Raw genomic sequence first — 14,944 nt, forward strand, 5'->3', positions numbered from 1 at the left:
TCTGGTTCATCCTTGGGAGCAATTTCCAAACGCCTGAAGGTACCACGTTCATCTGTGCAAACAATAGTACGCAAGTATAAACACCATGGGACCACGCAGCCGTCATACCGCTCAGGAAGGAGACGCGTTCTGTCTCCTAGAGATGAACGTACTTTGGTGCGAAAAGTGCAAATCAATCCCAGAACAACAGCAAAAGACCTTGTGAAGATGCTGGAGGAAACAGGTACTAAAGTATCTATATCCACAGTAAAACAAGTCCTATATCGACATAACCTGAAAGGCCACTCAGCAAGGAAGAAGCCACTGCTCCAAAACCGCCATAAAAAAAGCCAGACTACGGTTTGCAACTGCACATGGGGACAAAGATCGTACTTTTTGGAGAAATGTCCTCTGGTCTGATTAAACAATAATAGAACTGTTTGGCCATAATGACCATCGTTATGTTTGGAGGAAAAAGGGGGAGGCTTATAAGCCGAAGAACACCATCCCAACCGTGAAGCACGGGGGTGCTTTGCTACAGGAGGGACTGGTGAACTTCACAAAATAAATGGAATCATGAGGTAGGAAAATGATGTGGGTATATTGAAGCAACATCTTAAGACATCAGTCAGGAAGTTAAAGCTTGGTCGCAAATGGGTCTTCCAAATGGACAATGACCCCAAGCATATTTCCAAAGTTGTGGAAAAATGGCTTAAGGACAACAAAGTCAAGGTATTGGAGTGGCCATCACAAAGCCCTGACCTCAATCCTATAGAATATTTGTGGGCAGAACTGAAAAAGCGTGTGCGAGCAAGGAGGCCTACAAACCTGACTCAGTTACACCAGCTCTGTCAGGAGGAATGGGCCAAAATTCACCCAACTTATTGTAGGAAGCTTGTGGAAGGCTACCTGAAATGTTTGACCCAAGTTAAGCAATTTAAAGGCAATGCTACCAAATACTAATTGAGTGTATGTAAACTTCTGACCCACTGGGAATGTGATGAAAGAAATAAAAGCTGAAATAAATGATTCTCTCTACTATTATTCTGACATTTCACATTCTTAAAATAAAGTGGTGATCCTAACTGACCTAAGACACAATTTTTACTAGGATTAAATGTCAGGAATTGTGAAAAACTGAGTTTAATTGTATTTGGCTAAGGTGTATGTTAACTTCCGACTTTAACTGTATATCACGGCTTTCAGCCAATCAACATTCAGGGCTCAAACCACCCGGTTTATAACAAGTTATAAAGCAGTATTCCTGGATTCTTTAATAAATCTATAATATAATAATATATGCCATTTAGCAGACGCTTTTATCCAAAGCGACCAAAGCATGCATACACTGTAAATGTTACTGAAATGTCAGCTCAATTACACATCCTCCGTGCATCAATTTAATTGACAACCAGCCCTTAACTCACTTGTTGTGAGTCCACAGAGTTGAGCTGGTACTCTTAAGAAGTCTCTGCATATCTATACATTCATCTTCAATTGGTGCGTGTATTTTATCACCTTCATCAAACACATCCAGTGTATCCTGTTGAGTTGTAACAGCCTGATAGAGTGGTATCATGCATAAGCCCTCCACCACCTCACCCACCTCCACCACCTCACACCCCTTCACCACTCACCCCCCTCCAAACCCCCCCCCTCCCCCCCCTCACCCCCCCTCCACCACCTCACACCCCTTCAACACCTCACCACCCTCCAGCACCTCACCCCCCTCCACCACTTCACACCCCTTCAACACCTCACCACCCTCCACCACCTCACCCCCTCCACCACCTCACCCCCCTCCACCACCTCACCCCCACTCCCCTCCACCACCGCACCCCCACCCCCCTCCACCACCTAACCCCCCCAACACCTCACCCCTCCTCCACCATCTCACCCCCACCCCCCTCCACCACCTCACCCCCCTCCATCACCTCACCCCCACCCCCCTCCACCACTTCACCCCCTTCCACCACCCCCCCGTCCCCCGTCCCATCCCGTCACCCCCCTCCACCACCTCAGCCCCTCCCAGGCTGGGTAACTGAATCTTCTGTATCAGTGACAGGTTCGGAGCACGGTGGGGGGGGGGGGGGGGGGGGGGTTCTTGGCACAAGGATGAGGTGCCAGATTGACAGGGAGATGAGGGTGGTGTGTGTCGTGGAGGAGGGAGGAGGTGTAGCTCACAGATCACAGATAAGCATCAGTGAGAATATGAGAGGCCAGATGGTAATCGTTTTAGAGGAAATGAGACTATACCATCGCAAAGGAAACCACAGGAAAGAGGCTGACCTTGTGCACCTGTACTGCTGCTGCAGAGCTTTCGGGTTACACTGCAGACAGACACAGAGACATGGTGGTGTCCTAAAACTGTTCTCATCAAAAACAGGGCCAAAAAGTTCTAAAGTATCCATACTGAGGCCTGGATTGTACTGTGGGTGGACAAAGGCGCAATATTTTGCGTTCTACTTATAAGGTAAGCATTTCTGTAACACCTTCCTGGTTTCTCTTTAAGATGGAGGCATAAACAATAAAGCCATTTGATTGGAAGATCCGCCTATTTATTTTTGGTACCTTTATGTAAAAAGTTAACCCAGATTTGTATGTGGGAACTTGTATTTATGAGCTAAATTTAAACCTACAATTCCTGCTTACAAACGCTTTTGCAAGACTTTAATCCCGTTCCTACAAGCAGTTCATCTCCGGGCTTGAATATACTATTCTTCATAAATGGGTGCGAGTTGACGCTCCTGAAATAGACGTAGGCACAGATGGAGAGTTAATCTAATGAGAAAAAAGTAAATGTCACAACACCACCCTTGCACTTTGGAGAGCAGATGTTGAAATGTCACGATGCTCAGGCTTAAATTAAGAGCAATACCTGTTAAGAGAAGGCTTCTGCAGGCCATTTATTTTTAACCCAAATTACTGAATGTTCTGTGTGATGAGAAATATCATCTGAGAAATATATGAGTGGAGAATAATCCTCCCTGTAGAAAACATGTCTCCCCGGCTTCTGTTTCAGATGGTAAATTGGTTTCACAGATTGTCGATCTAGCCCTGTTATTGGTGCTCCACAGTTACATTCAATGTGCAATTTTGCAACCATGATACTCCGCTGTGGGCGGCAGCATGATGAGAATACTGCACATGAAAAGGGATGTAAAAGGAACAAGCACATACCTGAATTTATTTATACCAGTTCAAGTCCACATCCACATCAAACAAGTGGAGAACATGTCTAACTGAAGCTACTTCACCAAAATGGAAGATCAATCAGATAGTCAAATGTCAGGTCAAAAGCAAATAAATCTGTATTTTCAGTTTGAATACTCATAGGGCATTTATGTATGTTTGTGCAGATGTTTGTTCTCTGAGCTGACACTATTGAGGCCAAATCTCTCTAGCCAGACCACAATCGCTTGAAGAATAAGTCAGAAGGCCATGGGTGGTATGCTGTAGCTGTAGCTGATGCTCATTGCTCACCAACACAGGAAGTCATTTTTGGTTGTTGCAAGGCTAAAATTAGCCAAGTAGACTTCTGTGCAATGACATCCGGGAAATACTAAAGGAATGGTGGTAATACCACATAAAAAAAACATTGGTGGGTACTAAATGTTACTGGTTACAGAGTAGTAACAAGTCTGTGAAACCCTTATTGGGCTTGTTCTACAATTGTGGCATAAACATGTTGACAAGGTAGTTTGTCTTTGAGAGTAAATGCATGGCATCCACTCTCTTCTCTGTTTCTCATTTCAGCATCTGTCTCAGTTGGTGAACATGCAAAAAGCAACAGCATCAGTAGCCAAAGATAATTGATAGGCTCTAGTCGAAAATAAATGTGAAAACAAAGAGAGCAGGCAGGCTTTGAAAACACATGACTCTAAGAGCCTAGTAGCCAAGAACTCCTGAAAGTGTTGCTTGTTTTTAAATGGCTGTGTTTTTCCCTCCGTATGCAATTTTCTAGTGGGATGTGGATGTAGCATCTCAATCACCTGTACTATATAAGCAAACATGCTCTGGTTCATCCCTTCATGGGGATTTGGCTGTGACTGATATTTAGTGAGATTATTTTGGCAATGGTTATGCATACTTTATCCTCTGTTTGGTTGATGATTGATGATAGCACTGTTGGAGGATGCACCACTGGCTATTTCTATATTTTGCTCTTTAAAAAATGATAAGTCACTTGTTTATTGTATTAGCTTCAGAAAAAGCATATTAGCACATGATGAGGAATTATGAGGAACAGATACTGACCTTTTATGAATTACGGCGAGTGAAGATCAAATAAAACACACAAATGTATTTATTTCTGTCCTAATTGTTGAACATTCCAGGTAATGTTTTTTTATGACCAAATCTCTGCAACTCAAATTGAGGTTGCCCAGTGAAGGTCTAACTCTCAACTAGCTACACCTTTTATTTGTTTGTTTTCTCCCTTGAGGTTAGCGACGAAAGTAAAAAAAACAAGGCTGTAATGTAGCGGTCATCTGTTCCCCATTCAATGAACTCCATGTCAGGTGATTAGGGTTTATTTCAGTGCGCAGGAAGCCAGATTTATTGAGTGATCGCTTGTTGATACCAAACGTGACTGGAAATCTCTGAGCAATGTCATCCTTAACTTTTTTGTTAACTGGAAAGCAAATGCTCTGACATCTACAGTATGTGAGTCCTATGCAAAATATGCAAGTGAAATGTTTACTGTAAGACCCATAGTTGTTTTTTAAAAATGTGTTTGCAAACTCCTCTGAGTTGTTTTGCTTATACCTATTTGTATGTGTTAATAAACCATTTTATAAAGCATTTGCAGTGCTTTACTCATGCATTTGTTATAGTAATTATTACCCAACCGAAAACAAAAAAAAGCTAATATTACAAATGTATATATTTTTTTATATGGTTGAATTATAACATTTAATGGTATAGTGCCTCTTATCTGATCAGACCAGCTCTGTAGCCTTCAGTCGACTGTGTCTGTTGTGATGTACATCTACTAATATCATCTCCATCTGAACATTGCTTAATATCACAAGAAATATATATTTGTGTTCTCTGAAATGGTCTTGCCAGCCATTGTGTCACCTATTTTATTCCATCAGGAGCCCCACTTCAAGGTGCTCATGCTAATTTCTTAACTTGTCAAACCACTTACACACCATAGGGCGGAGAGTCTGTCGTCTGGAATTTATACAGAGAATAAAGGTATGGAATGTAAGATGGTATGAAACAAGCATGAGGCCAATGAAAGTCCTCTTTCAAACATAAAGAATACGTTCCAAATGGCACCCTATTCCCTCTATAGTGCGGGTGCCATTTGGGACGTACCGACAGTACTTCTGCATGTGGTCAGTGGATGAAAGGTTCCAAGGATGGGCTGTTTTGGAACGTGCAGCCTTGTGTTAAATGCCAAGCTAATTATGTGTTTGGCCTCAACGTTAGCTGAAGAGAGGGACCAGCTATGAGTCTGCTGTGATTATGGTTAGTAATGGCTGACCTGTTGGTTCCACTTCAATGAACCTGGGAGGGGGGGGACAGTTTTAGAGCTTGCAACCCTTCCTGTTATTAGGGCAATAGTCCAAACACGTTAATTTTACCTCCTCAGCCCTTGCGTAAGCAACTTTCCCTCTGGGGAATCCACGTCAAAACCGGATGGAGTTTGATTGCCATCTTAAGTAGAGGTCCAATTCACAAACGTTGCCCCCTCGGCCCTAGATTTAGGTCGAGGGAGCGAGTGAAGAACTTTGATCACTAGTGGGGCTGATATGACCCACAATTCAATGCAAACTGTAGTCACATGTTAAACTCCGGTGGCCGCGAAGTGTAAAATCTAATCAACAAGGCTGCGTTTTCGGCATGTGAGACAAAATTATGAAGCAAGCTTGCAAAACAATGTATATAGATGACATTCATTTTAGCGTTGGCAAATGGGAATGACGCTCAAATTGGCTTAGTCTAGTACTGAGGAGCCTATAAAACATACAGTTGAAGTTGTAAGTTTACATACACCTTAGCCAAATACATTTAAACTCAGTTTTTCACAATTCCTGACATTTAATCCTAGTAAAAATTCCCTGTCTTAGGTCAGTTAGGATCATCACTTTATTTTAAGAATGTGAAATGTCAGAATAATAGTAGAGAGAATGATTAATTTAAGCTTTTATTTATTTCATCACATTCCCAGTGGGTCAGAAGTTTACATACACTCAATTAGTATTTGGTAGCATTGCCTTTAAATTGTTTAACTTAGGTCAAACGTTTCAGGTAGCCTTCCACAAGCTTCCTACAATAAGTTGGGTGAATTTTGGCCCATTCCTCCTGACAGAGCTGGTGTAACTGAGTCAGGTTTGTAGGCCTCCTTGCTCGCACACGCTTTTTCAGTTCTGCCCACAAATATTCTATAGGATTGAGGTCAGGGCTTTGTGATGGGCACTCCAATACCTTGACTTTGTTGTCCTTAAGCCATTTTGCCACAACTTTGGAAGTATGCTTGGGGTCATTGTCCATTTGGAAGACCCATTTGCGACCAAGCCTTCACAATTAACTTATTGTGGGAAGCTTGTGGAAGGCTACCCGAAACGTTTAACCCAAGTTACAATTCAAAGGCATTGCTACCAAATACCAATTGAGTGTATGTAAACTTCTGACCCACTGGGAATGTGATGAAAGAAATAAAAGCTGAAATAAATCATTCTCTCTACTATTATTCTGACATTTCACATTCTTAAAATAAAGTGGTGATCCTAACTGGCCCAAGACAGGGAATTTTTACTCGGATTAAATGTCAGGAATTTTGAAAAAATTGCGTTTAAATGTATTTGGCTGTGAATGTAAACTTCCGACTTCAGCTGTAGGTCTTTACTGATAGGTCCTCAGTGAAGTACTACATTCAACGACTTTTGAGAGTGAATGTATAGTGTAAATTCCCTTATGCATCTCTTCTCTCCTGTCAGTCAGTCTGTCCCTCTTACCAACTGTCTGTGTGTCTGTCTGTCTAGTCCCATTTCATTTCAGACATGTATTTTCAGACGCGTGAGAGATATCACTGTATTGTCGGTCAAGGGCTCTCAAATTCTGTTAATGTCCTTTGCCCTCCAACCCTCCACCACCCACGTTGCCAGTTCCACCATCTGTCACATTGTGGCTAGTTTAGCCAAAGTGGGTGAAGTGAGCGTAAAGCATTATTGTGGCATTAATGTGGTGGGCCGCGTGAAGAGGGCATTGTCTCCTTCTGGGTTGCAGCACATTCATGTTAAAACATGGCCCAGCACCAGCACTCACACCACAGTAGACTCAGTTACAGTAAATGAATAATGAAGTTTCTGAGACATTGCTGATTAGAGTGCAAAGGTTTTACTGATTTCAGGGGAAACATCCTGATGGTGCTTTATGTGGAGCTAATGATGACTCTAATATACACCAGACAAAAACAAACTATTAGGTAACGAGTCACCAGTTTCATGCAGTTTGTGTGAAGTCTACAGTGTGTGCGAATCTCACATTGAAGTAGCTCCTTCTCATTCTCCACAGGAACCTTGGAAGAGAGGCAACATGACCAAACAGAGATATGGTCGCTATAGCAACATGGAGAAGGATGAGTATCATGTCCCTGATAACCATGAAGAAGAGTTCTTGGTGCACATCCTTCCTGCCAGAGCCCCTGAGTCAGACAGAGACTATGCAGGTACGAACTCTAGTCCCTGACAATCTATTAGATAGAATTATAGAATTATAGCAGGTAAAAAAGTACAAAACAGAGAAGTTGCTCTTCCATCTTGTATTAAAGGTATGATTAGCTATCCACACATGACAAATACAAAGTACCTATAATTAACATACTGTATATCTATAATTAAACTTAAAATGTAATATGTAAAAAAAAAAGTTTTTTACTTTGCATTGTGTATTTTACGAGACGTTTTAAGACATTCAAGCACAAAGTAGATTTAGACTAGATTAGAAGCTCCATTGTGCACCAGTCTAATTAGAAGGAAGAAAATAAAGTGTGGGCAAGAACAAGTGTGACATCCAAACCCAATGTGAAACAGAAAGCGGAGCTGTAAGTGAGATCTCATGCTGCTGAGAGAGGCCTCTGTGTCGAGCTCTAGAGCCATCTGTAGGCCAATCAAATCCACACTGTGGGAGAGATACAATTATCCTGAAATGAAGGGGGAGAGAATAGCATGAGTTGTGTGAGTAAACTCCTCATGGATTATGGCTGGTCTGTAGTAATACCACAATCAGGGGCCGCAGGGGCACACAGCTGCTCTGTAGTAATACCACAGTCAGGTGCCCCACAGCTGCGCTGTAGTAATATGACAGTCAGGGGTCCCACAGCTGCTCTGTGGTAATATTACAGTCTGGGGCCCCACAGCTGCTATATTGTAATATTACAGTCAGGGGCCCCACAGCTGCTATATTGTAATATTACAGTCAGGGGCCCCACAGCTGCTATATTGTAATATTACAGTCAGGGGCCCCACAGCTGCTCTGTGGTAATACCACAGTCAGGGGCCCCACAGCTGCTCTGTAGTAATATTACAGTCTGGGGCCCCACAGATGCTCTGTAGTAATACCACAGTCAGGGGCACCACAGCTTCTCTGTAGTAATACCACAGGGGCCCCACAGCTGCTATATTGTAATACCACAGTCAGGGGCCCCACAGTTGCTATATTGTAATATTACAGTCAGGGGCCCCACAGCTGCTCTACTTTTTATTTTTATTTATTTTATTATACCATTTTACTGACTACCAGGCAAGTCAGTTAAGAACAAATTCTTATTTTCAATGGCGGCCTAGGAACAGTGGGTTAACTGCATTGTTCAGGGACAGAACGACAGATTTGTACCATGTCAGCTCGGGGATTTGATCTTTCAACCTTTCGGTTACTAGTCCAGCGCTCTAACCACTAGGCTACACTGCCGCCCCAGTGGCTGTGTTACTATGGATACGGTAAGATGTTTTTTGTTGTGTATGTGGAATAACACTCTATACTTCCATCTACTGGAACAACTTGCAATTGCCACATCAACCAAAACTATTGAGATTAATAATAATTATATTCTTTCTTTAAAGATAGGGACATTTCCAGATCCTCCTACGCTCAGAGTATCAGCTCCACTTCAAGTGTACGTGATTTTCCTCAGTTCTTCTTTTACATCACACAATTTGCCAGTTTACATCCAATCACCGTGAGTTTAAAACCCATTATTTAAACATGATATTAATGTTTATTACCATGTTTTGTCTTGCTTGTAGAGCAGCCCTATCATACCCCCACGGCATCCCATAAGAGGCCTCCCTTGTACTTCTCCAGGTAACTGAAACCCAAACAATTACTGATTGAAGCACATACAGTGGGGCAAAACAGTATTTAGTCAGCCACCAATTGAGCAAGTTCTCCCACTTAAAAAGATGAGAGAGGCCTGTAATTTTCATCATAGGTACTATGACAGACTAAATGAGAAAAAAAAATCCAGAAAATCACGTTGTAGGATTTTTAATGAATTTATTTGCAAATTATGGTGGAAAATAAGTATTTGGTCAATAACAAAAGTTTATCTCAATACTTTGTTATATACCCTTTGTTGGCAATGACAGAGGTCAAACGTTTTCTGTAAGTCTTCACAAGGTTTTCACACACTGTTGCTGGTATTTTGGCCCATTCCTCCATGCAGATCTCCTCTAGAGCAGTGATGTTTTGGGGCTGTTGCTGGGCAACACAGACTTTCAACTCCCTCCAAAGATTTTCTATGGGGTTGAGATCTGGAGACTGGCTAAGCCACTCCAGGACCTTGAAATGCTTCTTACGAAGCCACTCCTTCGTTGCCCGGGCGGTGTGTTTGGGATCATTGTCATGCTGAAAGACCCAGCCACATTTCATCTTCAATGCCCTTGCTGATGGAAGGAGGTTTTCACTCAAAATCTCACGATACATGGCCCCATTCATTCTGTCCTTTACACGGATCAGTCGTCCTGGTCCCTTTGCAGAAAAACAGCCCCAAAGCATGATGTTTCCACCCCCATGCTTCACAGTAGGTATGGTGTTCTTTGGATGCAACTCAGCATTCTTTGTCCTCCAAACACGACGAGTTGAGGTTTTACCAAAAAGTTCTATTTTGGTTTCATCTGACCATATGACATTCTCCCAATCTTCTTCTGGATCATCCAAATGCTCTCTAGCAAACTTCAGACGGGCCTGGACATGTACTGGCTTAAGCAGGGGGACACGTCTGGCACTGCAGGATTTGAGTCCCTGGCGGCGTAGTGTGTTACTGATGGTAGGCTTTGTTACTTTGGTCCCAGCTCTCTGCAGGTCATTCACTAGGTACCCCGTGTGGTTCTGGGATTTTTGCTCACCGTTCTTGTGATCATTTTGACCCCACGGGGTGAGATCTTGCGTGGAGCCCCAGATCGAGGGAGATTATCAGTGTTCTTGTATGTCTTCCATTTCCTAATAATTGCTCCCACAGTTGATTTCTTCAAACCAAGCTGCTTACCTATTGCAGATTCAGTCTTCCCAGCCTGGTGCAGGTCTACAATTTTGTTTCTGGTGTCCTTTGACAGCTCTTTGGTCTTGGCCATAGTGGAGTTTGGAGTGTGACTGTTTGAGGTTGTGGACAGGTGTCTTTTATACTGATAACAAGTTCAAACAGGTGCCATTAATACAGGTAACGAGTGGAGGACAGAGGAGCCTCTTAAAGAAGAAGTTACAGGTCTGTGAGAGCCAGAAATCTTGCTTGTTTGTAGGTGACCAAATACTTATTTTCCACCATAATTTGCAAATAAATTCATTAAAAATCCTACAATGTGATTTTCTGGATTTCTTTTTCTCATTTTGTCTGTCATAGTTGAAGTGTACCTATGATGAAAATTACAGGCCTCTCTCATCTTTTTAAGTGGGAGAATTTGCACAATTGGTGGCTGACTAAATACTTTTTTGCCCCACTGTATAAGAGTTGGTAGAGAGTTCCAATACAGACACTCCTTGGTCATGTTTCAAGTTTGGTCAATGGATCCATGGCATTGTTTTGAATAGGAAATACCAGACCTTCTGTCAACCGCCAACTGAAGCCCAGAAAACCAAGGAGGACCCAGTTAGGTAATAATCACCAAACAGGAGTTGTCATTTTATCTTTTTTTAACTAGGCAAGTCAGTTAAGAACAAATTCTTATTTACAATGACGGCCTACCCCAGCCAAACCCAGATGACGCTGGGTCAATTGTGCACCGCCCTATGGGACTCCCAATCACGGTGGGATGTGATTCAGCCTGGATTCAAACCAGGGACTGTAGTGTCACCTCTTGCCCTGAAATGCAGTGCCTTAGACCGCTGCGCCACTCCGGGGCACATCAGTAATCATTGGTGATAATAATGTAATCTATTAATATCAGTTTTGATTGGGATAATTGATCATAATCGGTGTATGCAGAAAATGACTGCATTTATTCCAATTCATAAACATGATGATGTCAAGATGGTGATATAGCACAGCAAAGGTAATCCAGTTCAAGAGCTGTTGTTTTACAGATGAGAGAGCACAAGTCATGGAGACTACAGAACAGGTAAATGTTTTACACTGTTAAAAAATAATACTATTCAGCATTTCAAACAAAAGCTCTGGGAAAGACCAAGAGGCTGACACTTAAGATTTACAAACAAAAAACATTTTCCAAACTGGAAAAGAGTGCCAAATGTAAAATATATTCCTCTTGATATTCCTCTTTCCAGAACATGCTACTCCCACCAAGGTAATAGTCCCTCTAATCTCTTTATACATTTCATGACACTGGTATTAGTACTATGTTTCTAAGTCCAGTATGTTCGTTTTGAAACCTTTGTTGAGACTTTAATATTGTTTGGTTCCAGGTCCCCACCGTCCTTACCTAAGGACCTAATGAACAAGCTGTCTGGGCTGGACCTCCAGAGGCCCTGCAGGAGAGAGTGAGTTATTGTCCATCTACCTAACACCATAGGGACATTAAGGGGACACTAATGCAATGTTGTATGGAGTATTAGTGCCACCTGTTGGTTGAATGTGATTCCACCATGACCCATCTCAGAAATTACGTTCACCTATAGTTATATTTCCAATTGAAAGAGAATTGTAAAATGGGTCTGTCTCTTTTCCCCTCCAGCAGACAGAGAAGACAACAAAATGTAAGAGGTTGAATCACATATTGTATGCCTAATTTTTGCTAAACGTCTATCTTTGGGTGAATCTATCTACATGGATGCAGTGTTAGCGGTCCATGAAACGTTCTTGCTAAAACTGAGTAACAGAAACAGTAAATGAATAGCTACTAAGGATGTTTGCTTCACGTTCATCACGTATAACGTATGCTTCATATTAATTATAGGTGGAATGCAATACACCCTCAAATAGTGAGTACTATTTAAATTCCATATTTAAGAAACTAAACATTCTAAGGTTGTAATAATAATAGAAATGTTAACATATTTTAGGTAATTGTTTAGGGAGAGAGCAAACTATCCAAAGCCAAAGATATTCACTGGACCTTGAATCTCAACTCAACACAGACATAAGGTACATGGGAGGAATTTTTGTGAAGTTCTTTAAAACCACTACAATAGTTCATGAGTATTTTTCTATATTTATGATAACACATTATTTGATTCTTGAATTAGGTTACAACAAAGGCACAATACCCCAGGTAAATAAGACCTTGCCATCTCAACATTTTGTATAGTTTAATTGCATTGATCTCCAATTTACCTATAGAAAATAAACTTCTGTGTTGAGTATGATGAATGCAATTGAAAGCCTGTCTTATTTTATGCCATGTAGAAGAGTCCTCAGTGAAGCGTCAACAACACCATGAGTGGCCTCAAACCAAAGATGACGTGGAGCAGCATGACTTTGTCCCCAAGGAAAGACCTTGTCAGGTATGGAGCCTGAATACACCAGGCACATCTCCAAATGGGTGATATCCACCAGGACAATGATGTGCTTGAAGATTACTTGGAAGTAATGAAAGAACCAAAACTATAACAGAAAATGCCAATGTACTGTAGCTTACATGATTGGCCCGTTTATGAAATTACAATATGCTTAATTTTTTTCCAGACGTACAATGAACAAGACTGGTACATAGGAGCTTGTGATCGAGCAGAGGCTGAACATGCCTTACACCTGGTGAATAAGGTTTGTAATGTGAGGTGTTATTTAAGTAATGAGGCCCAAAGGGGTGTGGTATATGGCCTATATACCATGGCTGTCAGCCAGTCAGCATTCAGGGCTTGAACCACCCAGTTTATAATATGAAATAATCTTAATGAATGGAAATGCAAAGAGCTAGAACAATCCCAACAGCAGAGTTACAAGGTATTTCTTTAAGTATTAATGGATGTGATCCTAGTGAGCACTGTATATTTTAATGTACAGTAGTAATTAAGTAATATTAATGATACAATCTATATAAAATTATTACGTACTGCTTATGAATGTGTTATGTATGGGTTGTAACTGTGTTATGAAGTCCTTGTATATGTACTCTTTAAATAAAATGTTACCCAAATGTCTCCCTAACAGGATGGGGCATTTTTGGTGCGGAATTGCTCAAGGAACACGAAGAGCGAACCCTTTGTCTTAGCAGTGTTTCATGACAAGAGAGTTTTCAACGTTAAAATTCGGTTCATTGATAGCACCTCCAAGTACGTCCTTGGGACTGGGCAAAGTGCCAATGATGTGAGTAGACAAGTAAGAAAGAGTACTTTACTTTAGTAGACTTTACTTTAACTTTACTTGAGTAGATTTTACTTTACTTTAAAGCAGAGATCCGCCATGGCCGAAACAGCGCCACTGGCCACCCCAGGCAGCTTTGTTATTGTTTTTATTTTGAGGAAATGAACCTCCAGCATCACAGTAAAAAAAAACATGGTAGTAGGCCTATATACCCTGCTGTTCTACCGCACTTGCAATGAACAAAAACTGTGTTTGTTGTTTTAAAGTAACATCTTTGTTGTTGTAATACTGCAAACGGACGTGGCAGTTTCACCGATATGGATTGTTTCTTTAAGTATCACTCTATCACACTTTTAGTATCAAGCTTATCCTTACATGGCTTTCATTAATGCTTTATTTTCTCCCTAGATGTTTGATTCTGTGGCAGACATCGTCAGATTTCACTCCATATTCCCTGTAGTCATGATCAATGGGAGGAACCAATTAGCTAATAGATATCAGGGGAACTGTGTGTTGACATACCCAATCACAAAAGAGGTTGTCAACCAACTGTTGGAATGAAAGGCCTACTGTGCCCAAGCAATAACTATCACATTTGTCTTGCATCTGAGTACATGTACTGTATAGACATTATGTAAACTTGCCTAAATAAAAGGTTTTAAGGAAGCATTGAGACTGACTTAGAAATTATTTTTTATGTTGCAAAAGTAGAACAGATAATTCAAGTATAAATCAAGGAGTCACTGCTAATACAGACCAGGAAGGCAATTTCTCTGTGTCACACTTCTGTGTGAAGAACAAATCAATAGATATCTAACAAAGATTTATGCATGAATACCAACAGGTCCATTCAGTTGATGAGTTACCAGCCTCATCAACTGAGCACCCACCACGTCTATTTCTATGGGCACAAGCACTGTTCATGACACAAACTTTTCACGCCCCTCTTGTTGGTGGAGAGAATTTTGCAGGTTTAAAGCTTATTTCCTGCAATTCTACACATTTTGTCATGGCGTGCAAAGAACATTTTATCGTTTTAAAGCAAATTTTCTTGCAATTCTATACATTTTGCCATGTCTAATGTGTATTAATGTGATATTTGAGTGACTAAAATTAAAACAATATCTATGGCCTGAAAAACCCAAATAAAAAAAAACGTTAGCTGACATGGGCTTGTTGATCTGGACATATCAAACAAGTTATAAATAGCACTGTAAGTAATGCAATGACTAACATGACAAGAGGAACTGATGATGCACT

General features: G+C 41.2%; 2 long non-coding RNA genes across 2 annotated transcripts; both read left to right on the forward strand.

The window, feature by feature from the left end:
• The first annotated feature begins 11,706 nt into the window (after positions 1 to 11,706).
• On the forward strand, positions 11,707 to 12,140 carry LOC120047806. Its single transcript, XR_005476930.1, has 3 exons — positions 11,707 to 11,729; positions 11,848 to 11,922; positions 12,117 to 12,140. It is a non-coding gene; the product is annotated as an uncharacterized LOC120047806 (long non-coding RNA).
• Positions 12,141 to 12,463: 323 nt separating this feature from the next.
• On the forward strand, positions 12,464 to 13,672 carry LOC120047395. The gene is made up of 5 exons (XR_005476880.1): positions 12,464 to 12,526; positions 12,628 to 12,653; positions 12,788 to 12,885; positions 13,067 to 13,144; positions 13,532 to 13,672. It is a non-coding gene; the product is annotated as an uncharacterized LOC120047395 (long non-coding RNA).
• The last annotated feature ends 1,272 nt before the right edge of the window (positions 13,673 to 14,944 follow it).

Source organism: Salvelinus namaycush, chromosome 5 (genome assembly GCF_016432855.1).
Source record: "Salvelinus namaycush isolate Seneca chromosome 5, SaNama_1.0, whole genome shotgun sequence".
Lineage (NCBI taxonomy): Eukaryota > Metazoa > Chordata > Actinopteri > Salmoniformes > Salmonidae > Salvelinus > Salvelinus namaycush.